Here is a 9551-nt window from a genome sequence, read left to right as displayed (position 1 = left end):
GTTTTATGAATTAACTAGGATACCGTATTTTCATACTACATATACTCAACGTAATGTATAGCTTTACGAAAAAGTCTGACTGAACTTATCGCTTCTTACGGCCCTCTCAGAAACCTACATTTCTTACTACACATATCCATGTAATCGTTTTCACAGTGTACAGTTTAGCCGAAGGATAAACACTAAAGCTTTGTGATAAGTGGCTTTGTGGACAACGTTGTGTGCCTTTTGCCTATTTTTTCTCATACGAGTGAAAGCTATACTGACCATTTAACTCTATTTTACCTGAGACTAAATATCTAGAGGGTGAATAACTTGAACATCCAATTGACATTTAGTAGGCGTTTTCTTTTGTTTTTGTATGAAACCCTCGTACATTTCATCACGAATATTCTCTGGTTGAAAACTAAGAGTTCTTAATTTCTCAAATCTCCTGGAAAGTCTCTCAGTAGCTTGATTCCGATATTTTCAATTGATGGGTATTTTATGCTCACAAGGGCTAAATGGCAAGTCAGAATCACTTAACATTCCTAATTCTAAACAACTGACCAACTACTCATTACCATAAGAAACTTTAGCCGTCTGTTAGACCCGAAGAATGGGAATGACTGCCATTACTATAACCCGAGTACAACCGAACTTACGGGCTGTATTCAGCTGCATTGTGGCTCGAATATTAGACACTGAGAAACGCAACACTGCATACTGAATATCAGTTATTGCTGGCCCGTCCAAGTAGAATATAATAAGTATAAATTTATGTTATCTTTTAATCTCTGAAAGGATCTGTTTGAAGGAAGAGTGATGTGAAAAATGTAACAGATTTTAACATGTCCCTAGGGTAATCGACGATTTCTAATTTAAAATACGTTTATATTAAACACTAACTTGTATTGACTTTGTATATCATACAGCTTCGTTGGACTTCTTTGAACAACCATGTCGTAGTTTCTTTTCTGTTTATTTCTTACTCTCATCCGCGTGGCATGACAGTAATTGGATGTCTCACCTTTTTAATTTATGCATGTATAAAAGGGAAACAACAATCTGTGCTTTAACAACATTTTTTCTCTCCAAAACACACTCTAGTAGCAATGATAATGAAGAAATCGAGTTGGATAGCTCACCAGTTGTGAATTACCCAACTGGTCGTGTCATTAAATTTGAAGAGGATGAAAAACGTGTTATAGAGATAGTGAAGCCTAGAAATAAACCTTTCGGATTTTGTATTGCTAAGAAGAAGTTAAAGAACAGTAATGGTAAGCAGTCTCTTGTTTGTATCAGAATAGCGTTTCTTTTATTATTATTATTACAGTAAAAGATGACCTGGAGAGATCACCCATTTTAATCATTTACACCACTTTATGGTAGTGTGTTGTCTGTCTATAACTTAGTTACTAGACACTGAAATGTTGTCATTTAAGAAACGCTTTAACATTGCAATTTGTACTGCCGTGACGTTAGTGAATCGTGCACATGCTACGAATTATGAGAATAATAATACAATCTGTAGGATACAACACATCATGTAGTCATAGTTTATATTTCGTTAAGGATAAGGCTGCTCTGAGTTGACCTAAGGTTTGGTTTTGGAGTCTGTTGCTGTCCTATGTGCTCTGCTATACGATTGCTTTCGCTTCATTGGAAAACACTTCAATAGTTTTGAGCCCGACTTGGCCCGATGGTTAACACATTGAAATCGTAATCCGAGGGTTGCGAGTTCGAATCCCTGTCACACGAAACATACTCGTCCTTTCAGCCGTGGGTCTGTTATAACTGACGGTCAATCCCACTATTCGCTGGTAAAAGAGTAGCTCAAGAGTTGGCTATGGGCGGTGACGACTAGCTGCCTTCCTTGTTGTATTACATTTTAAATTAGGAACGCCTGGCATAGATAGCTCTCGTGAAGCTTTGTGCGAATTTCAAACGCAAACAAACTTTATTGGTTTTACACTTTGCGCTTAATATGGTTTTAAAATAAAGTTTTAAAACAGTTAGGGTGAGCATAGGGCAGATAGACCTTTGTTAAGATTAAACGCGCACACACACAGATTCACTCCGAATTGTCGTAACAGATTGATTATTGTATGGCTTAGGATATTCTTCACTCAAAGCCACCTATGGAATAACTGCACATAGCAGTTCCAGGTTTTAAACTTATTAATAAGATAGAAGTTAATTACTCAATAAAACCGTTGTCCTTTTCAGCCTACTCCAGAGCAACATCCTGCCCATTTAACAGTTTCAATAGGTAAAAACAATTGTTCGATATGACTTAATATGTTGTCTTTCCTCCTGAAGTTAACAGCCAAGAACAAGTCCATAATTTGAGGGATAAGTAATGTAATAAATATACGAATTGAGCACAGTCAATGAGGACCAATTTGCTCAGAGCACGTTGTATTACCAACAGTTTTATAACAGAGTCTAGAAAAATTGCGTTATCATGCCTACATAGTTGTGAGTCGCTATTCCATGTGTCTTTCATTGATTTGTTGTTACTTTAAGGAATGTTTTTGTTGTGAAAAGAGAAGAGGAAGGATTTTAACTGGTTAACGCGATCTAAATGTTCAAACATTTTCTTTTCTTATTCGGACAATATGTTTTCAAGCTATTTTGTATTCGTGTCTTACCTCATTAACATTGTTAAACAAAGCAAGTTAGCAATTCATAGACGAATTTTAGTAAAGAAGATTGACGCACTAAATAGCAAAATTACTACAAAGTGTACATATATGTATATATTTATTGTTTTAATAGTTTCAGGAGTTTTCGTTACTCGTATAAAAAATTTCGAAACATTTATTTCACTCATTGGAATTCTTGATCCTGGTGACGAAATTCTAGAAATAGATAGCGTTAGTGTCAGCCGAAAACACATCAAAGAAATCAGAAATATGATAATAAATACCGACAAAATACGCTTCACAACCCGGTCATTTTGAATTTGGAAGGAGAAATAAATACACGCAAAAAAAGATAAAATGGATTTCTCATTGTAAATAGTAATTTGTGTATTTATATATGTTATGTTTGTTGTTTAAAATTGTAAAATAATAAATTAAGAACAGTTTAAATTGTATTGTTTATTTTATTAAATGTATTGCAAAATGTTGTATTGGATTTTATTGTTCAAATGATGAAATAACACCAACAGAATTCAAGACAGATAATACAAAATTGTCTGCTGGATTTTATTGTTCAAATGATGAAACAACAGAAACAGAATTCAAGACAGACTTGCTACAGAGGAATCAATCCAGAAAGAGATATAATTTTATGAACAAAGCTTCACTGAATATAATCAATATATAATTAATACAATCAGTTTAAATCAGTAATTTACCAGTTAATTAACTTTCCTTACCATTCAATTAAATCATCCTAAAAAAGGATGATACTGTAGAATAATTGAAACGAACTCTTAAATATTAAATTAACTCAATAATGATTTTCGGTTACATGATTACAATAAAAAATCTGGACATATTTCTTTTTAACAATTTATTAATTTTCTCACAACGTAGATTGTGCAGTATGACCTACACACAATGACACTCTATTCACATAGTATTTTCGAAAAACATTAGTCAATCTCGGTTGTGTCATCTTCTAAACCAAATTAGAATAATTTAAAAATAATTAAAGCCAGTCGTTATCATTCATGCACTTTCCAAGCTTTTATCTAAACTCTCATGTACTGCTTTTTCAACGTCTGAAGATAACCCATTCCAAAAGCCAACCAAACTCTTAAATAATTAAAACTGCCTTAGCTGAAGATGATTCCTACCAGTCCATAAGTTATACCTGTGTCCCTAGTTCTACTATTTTCGTTGGCAAATATGGAAAAAAACAAACGATTATGCATCAGCATCTCCACGTATGATAAAACAATATTTTCTTTTTTTTTAGTGTGCTTTAAAAAAAGTCTGTACTCTTAATTTTTAATTTACAGTCAATCTTTTATCATATTTTCATTTCTTGTTTCAACAACATTTTGATCTCATGAATCTCGTGTCATACCAGTCAATTCAAATTTCTTAAATTTATGATGATTTTAATAAATCTTATATCTTAAACTGTTTGTGAGTCAACCTGTTTATTGTTTCCTTGTAGCTACCCCTTTCATTCTATGAGGAATATGTTTATCTTGAATATTAAAGAATTTACCTTTAAAGAGTTTATACATGTGATCAGTGTCGCTACATAACTCAGTTGACCAATTCAGAACAGATTATTCTTGTTGCATCCTTTTAATTTTTATTTTAAATTATGACCCATATATCGTTCTTATTTATCTCTATTTGCAACAGAACATTTCACCTGATAGAGCACTTATCATACCCATCCATACGTTCTCCAATTTCCATAATCATTTCTGTATTTGAAGTTAACAATAAATTTAACATACCATTGTTTTAATAGGTTCCTTGACTAGTTCCTTATGAAACTCAACAGTTTTAAAACATTTCTCCCTCATGGTTTGACTTTAATATTACCCAATACATATGTTCCATCATGGTTTGACTTTAATATTACCCAATATATATGTTACATCATGATTTGACTTTAATATTACCCAATACATATGTTCCATCATGGTTTGACTTTAATATTACCCAATACATATGTTCCATCATGGTTTGACTTTAATATTACCCAATACATATGTTCCATCATGGTTTGACTTTAATATTACCCAATACATATGTTCCATCATGGTTTGACTTTAATATTACCCAATATATATGTTCCATCATGGTTTGACTTTAATATTACCCAATACATATGTTCCCTCATGGTTTGACTTTAATATTACCCAATATATATGTTCCCTCATGGTTTGACTTTAATATTACCTAATACATATGTCCCCTCATGGTTTCATTAAGAGCTGAAATCTTAATCTGATTGTAAAGATTCTTACTTATTTCATCAGTACTATTGTGGTTTTTAAGAAATTCCCACTAAAAGGCCTTTCTTTTATATCCACTAATAACAACCAAAATCAATTTTATCTTTACACTAATATCCTTAATTTTACCATATATTACCATTAGGCATATCTTTTAAAAATGCACTTTATTGATGAATGAAAAGCGTCGTATGCAACAGACATGTCGAAATTGAAGTGGTTTGAATATTCAGTGATGACAAGAAACCCACTTGTTGAGAAATTTATATGCAAAAACGGCTCGTTTGGGCTGAGAAAACACTTTACATAGAAGAGCGAACAACGTTTCGACCTTCTTCGGTCATCGTCAGGTTCACAAAGAAAACCCTTAGCAATCCCTTAGCACAGGAGGTGGGAGAAGTAGTGGTTTGCTATCTTCTCTCTGATAAGTAGCTCAAAATTAAAGATTGTGGCAGGTAGTTTCAGTAGCTTTTGCCATAAATACAAAATACTGTTTATGATTGTTTATCTTTGAGTAAAGGTTTGGTTTACACTTAAAGTAAGTGACTTATAAGCTGCTACTTTCTACAAAATCCATAAAGACATTTTGTAAACATAAACAATTACCACTTCCTCACCTACATTTTCTACAATGTGTAGTCGTATTTGTTTTCTTCTGATAAGTTCAGCTGCTGATGTCCAGTGCATGTCCAGTCATATCTAACAATGATGTCAGTGATGGTGTAAAGTTCAAAATACAGAAATGTACATAAGTATCTGTACTAGCCTGGCTCAGTTTTTTTTTTCCAATCACACAATAGATACATTTCACAACAGTTAAATATAGCTAAAGATCAAATTGTAGAGTCTTGAGTATCAATTTCAATTAGAGAATGTTTTAGTAAAACTCTACTTAAAGATTGGTTTAATGTTATACTTTATTTTTGCTTACTTCATGAATGAACCAGAATACATGTTACTAATAACTATAACACAGATTTAACATGGAGGTGTAATTGTAATGAATTTCCACAGCCAAGAAAATTGTATTTGTAACACATGATGGGGTTGCTAATAACATTGTGCTAACAAGTATCAAAAGTCCAATGCTCACTGAAATTTTGAAACACTGTTCAGCATAAAATGCTTTAGTATTTGTTTAAGTTGCATAATTGATTATATTGCATAGTATAACTGAAATATTCTGCTTTCATACAATATTTGCATAACTTAAGTATCATTCTTCATCATTGTACGTGTTACCGTTGTAACTATGGCTTCTTTAGGGTATTTGTTATGACACCGCTAAATGAACAGTTAACAACTTTGGTTTCATTAGGGTATTTGATATGAAGCCACTACATTAATAGTTAACAACTTTGATTTCATTAGGGTATTTGACATGAAGCCACTACATTAACTGTTAACAACTTTGATTTCAGTAAGGTATTTGTTGCGACATCTCTAAGTGAGATTAACAGTGGCTACCGTATTATGTTGGTTGGCGGTTTATGTAAATTTCTGTTTGTTAAACGGTGTGTTACCTGTGGATTATCGATTAATGTATATGTTTGAGAGACTGTCAGAAAAACCAACTTCAGTCATTAACTCTTTCACTGCAAAGTCCGACTGCAGTCGATCCTACGACTTTGTGACCTTTGCGACTATTGTCAAATTTTTATATTGTCTTTTTTATTCATTTTATTCATGGACTGTGTAACTAAAATATCACTCATACTTATTGTATTCTTTGAAATATAAACCTTGATCAAACATTTTTTACCGTTCTAATATCGAATAAAAGAAACTATTTAGAAGCACCATACTTTTGTTAGAAAGAGCACAGGCTTTCTTGTGGTAAGTCTTAGAGCTCACACCGCTAAAAACCGGTGGTGGGCACGGCACAGATAGCCCATTCTGTAGCTTTGTGCTTAAAAAAGAAACATAAAAATAAATTTTATCTTAGTCTTTATCAGTACAAATTGTAGATAAACAGATATTTTATATGTAAACCCTAATACAATTTATACATTTTGGAGAAGACGAGAAAATTTCACCGTATGCTTTGTTCTAATAAAGCGATATTTCTGACATATAAAATTCATCATAATTTATATGTTTTGATGCGTTTGTTTCTAACACATATTTCTAAATTGGCATCCCGATCATAGCCTTCCGGTACTTAAATTAATTGAGAATAGCAAAATACAGTGTGACCTCGCCTATTCGCGGTTCGCCATTCGCGGCCCCGCATATTCGCGGGTTATGCGCGAACTGCGTTTTGTAGGTCACAGAGACTGAAAGGGCTTTTCGAGGAGATTTCTGTTGTATTTACTCAATCAAGCCGTTTTATCAATTGTCGTCTTCACCAAACAAGATTGGACTGCTATTGGCTGACTGCCTCAGCTTCCCCAACAACGCAAACGGCAAAGCACAGCCCGGTAACGCACGGTACAATTTAGTGAAATACATAACAGTATGCAATATTGCTACATTATTACTGCATCAATGAGTATAAGTATCATTAGTGTTTGTGAAGGATTTCATATAGTATATAATCGCATACATATACGTTTTAAAACTGCGTCCAATATTCGCGGTTTTCGCTATTCGCGGAGGGTAAAGAACGTAACCCCGCGAATAACGAGGTCACACTGTACATAGAATCAGATGCATCTGAAAGCAAAAATTTTAATAAATTCAGTAAAGTCACAACAATATGCTAAATAATAATCAATTTACCTTCAATTTCTTGTAGTAACTGTAAAAGGTAATAAAATTTTCACCAATAATGAATGACGGACAGCAGAGGTTAGGGAAAATTGTCGCCAGCGGGCGAAGGCGAGGTTCAGGACATGACGTTGAGTCGTAGACAATAGTGCTAGTGCACGTCACCTATTCATGCCCTAAGGAGGCCGACCAATCGAATTCGGCCTGCTCCTCTCTAGCAAAGATAATTTTAGAAGTTTGTCGAGTCGAAGCCTGGGAATCCCGTAGGATCGATGCTTTTAAAATATTCCATTTGCGTTGGATTACAGATCAGGCCACATGGTTAGATTACAACAACTAGGGCCACACTAAATGGCTTGGCGGGCCGGGTTGTGGCCCGCGGCCCGCCTGTTGCACACCCTGGTTTAGACCTTCTTCGGTCATCGTCAGGTTCACGAAGAAAGAAAGAGGTAACTGTCCAGAAGCTGACCACATGTTTGAAAGGGTTTGTGTAACTGAGTGTCGGAATATATATGCAAAAAACCAAGGTGTTCCAATATAAAGGTGTTCCTTTGTATTGGCTTCTTTTGGGCTTGAGTTGTTGAATAAGTAAGGCTTCTTTAATTTTGCGTTTGTTTATGTTTGTATCTTTATTTAGTATTTGGATGTTTTCTATGGTTATGTTGTGTTTATTTGACTTGCAGTGTTCGAAAACGTGTAAAGGTGACTTTTTATGTTTTTTGAATCTATTCCATTTTGAGACTTGTTTCTCCAATATAGAAGTCGTGGCAGTTATCACATTGTATTTTATAAATAATGTTGGTGTGGTGTTTGTCAGTGTAGTTTTTACATAGTATAGACCTCAGTTTTGTGCCTGGTTTTTTGAATAAATTTGGTATTAACTGGAATGTCATATTTTGTTACTAGTTTTCGCCAAATGTTGGTTATTTGTTTGCTGATGTCAGGAATATATGGTATACAGCAGTATATGGTTTCGTGATTTTTTGATTCGTGAGATATATTTACTTTTGTTAGTTGATTTTGCTTTCTGTCTAGGTGTGTGCGTATAATGTTTTCTACGGTTTGTGGAGGAAACTTATTGATGTTGATGAAGTATTGTTTTGTTTTTGTCTAATTCATTGTTAATTTTATCTGATGAGCATAGTTTTATGGCTGTGTTTATTTGGTTTCTTAGTATTTTGTCTAATTCATTGTTAATCTTATCTGGTGAGCATAGTTTTATGGCTGTGTTTATTTGGTTTCTTAGTGTGTTGAGTTTTGTTTTTGTTTCAAGTGCTGAGTCCCAAGGAATGTATAGTCCAGTTAGAGTGATTTTTCGGTGGATTTCTGTTTTAAATTGTGTATCGGTTCTTGTAATTTTGAGGTTAAGAAATGGTATTTGATTACTTTCTTCCTGTGCACATGTTAAGTTAATGTTGGGATGACCGAAGAAGGTCGAAACGTTGTTCGCTCCTCTACGTAAAAAATTGTTCTCAACCCAAACGAGCTGTTTTACATAAATATTTTTCTCTACAAGTGGGTTTTATCGACATCACCGACACAGTACTTAGTCACACACACACACCAAGACACTCCTAAAGTACTCACGAGCTATGTATACAACACACGACCAAATTTCACGGACTAAGCAGAACCCGGTGAAGAAAACCACAAAGTCCCGTATCGGGCACAGTAATTGACGGCAACAATGAACCACCGTCACTCACTGTGCTGGCTTTCATCAAAATATTTTTCATGATGCCTGGCGCCAAGGTATTGTTCTATCTTTCTCTTATCCTTGAAAGTATCCGAAGATTCCTTAAAACTACAGTCCAAATGCTTTAACGAGCCCTCTCTGCAGACGATGGTTATTCTCATCTTATTTCGTTCCACGAATCAAACAACCTCCTCTCGCTCACCCAGTGTTGGTTCGGACGACCGCGCTTCA

This window comes from Tachypleus tridentatus, chromosome 5 (assembly GCF_004210375.1).
Source record: "Tachypleus tridentatus isolate NWPU-2018 chromosome 5, ASM421037v1, whole genome shotgun sequence".
Lineage (NCBI taxonomy): Eukaryota > Metazoa > Arthropoda > Merostomata > Xiphosura > Limulidae > Tachypleus > Tachypleus tridentatus.
The sequence above is the reverse complement of the archived record's forward strand: the minus strand, read 5'-3'. Positions refer to the sequence as shown.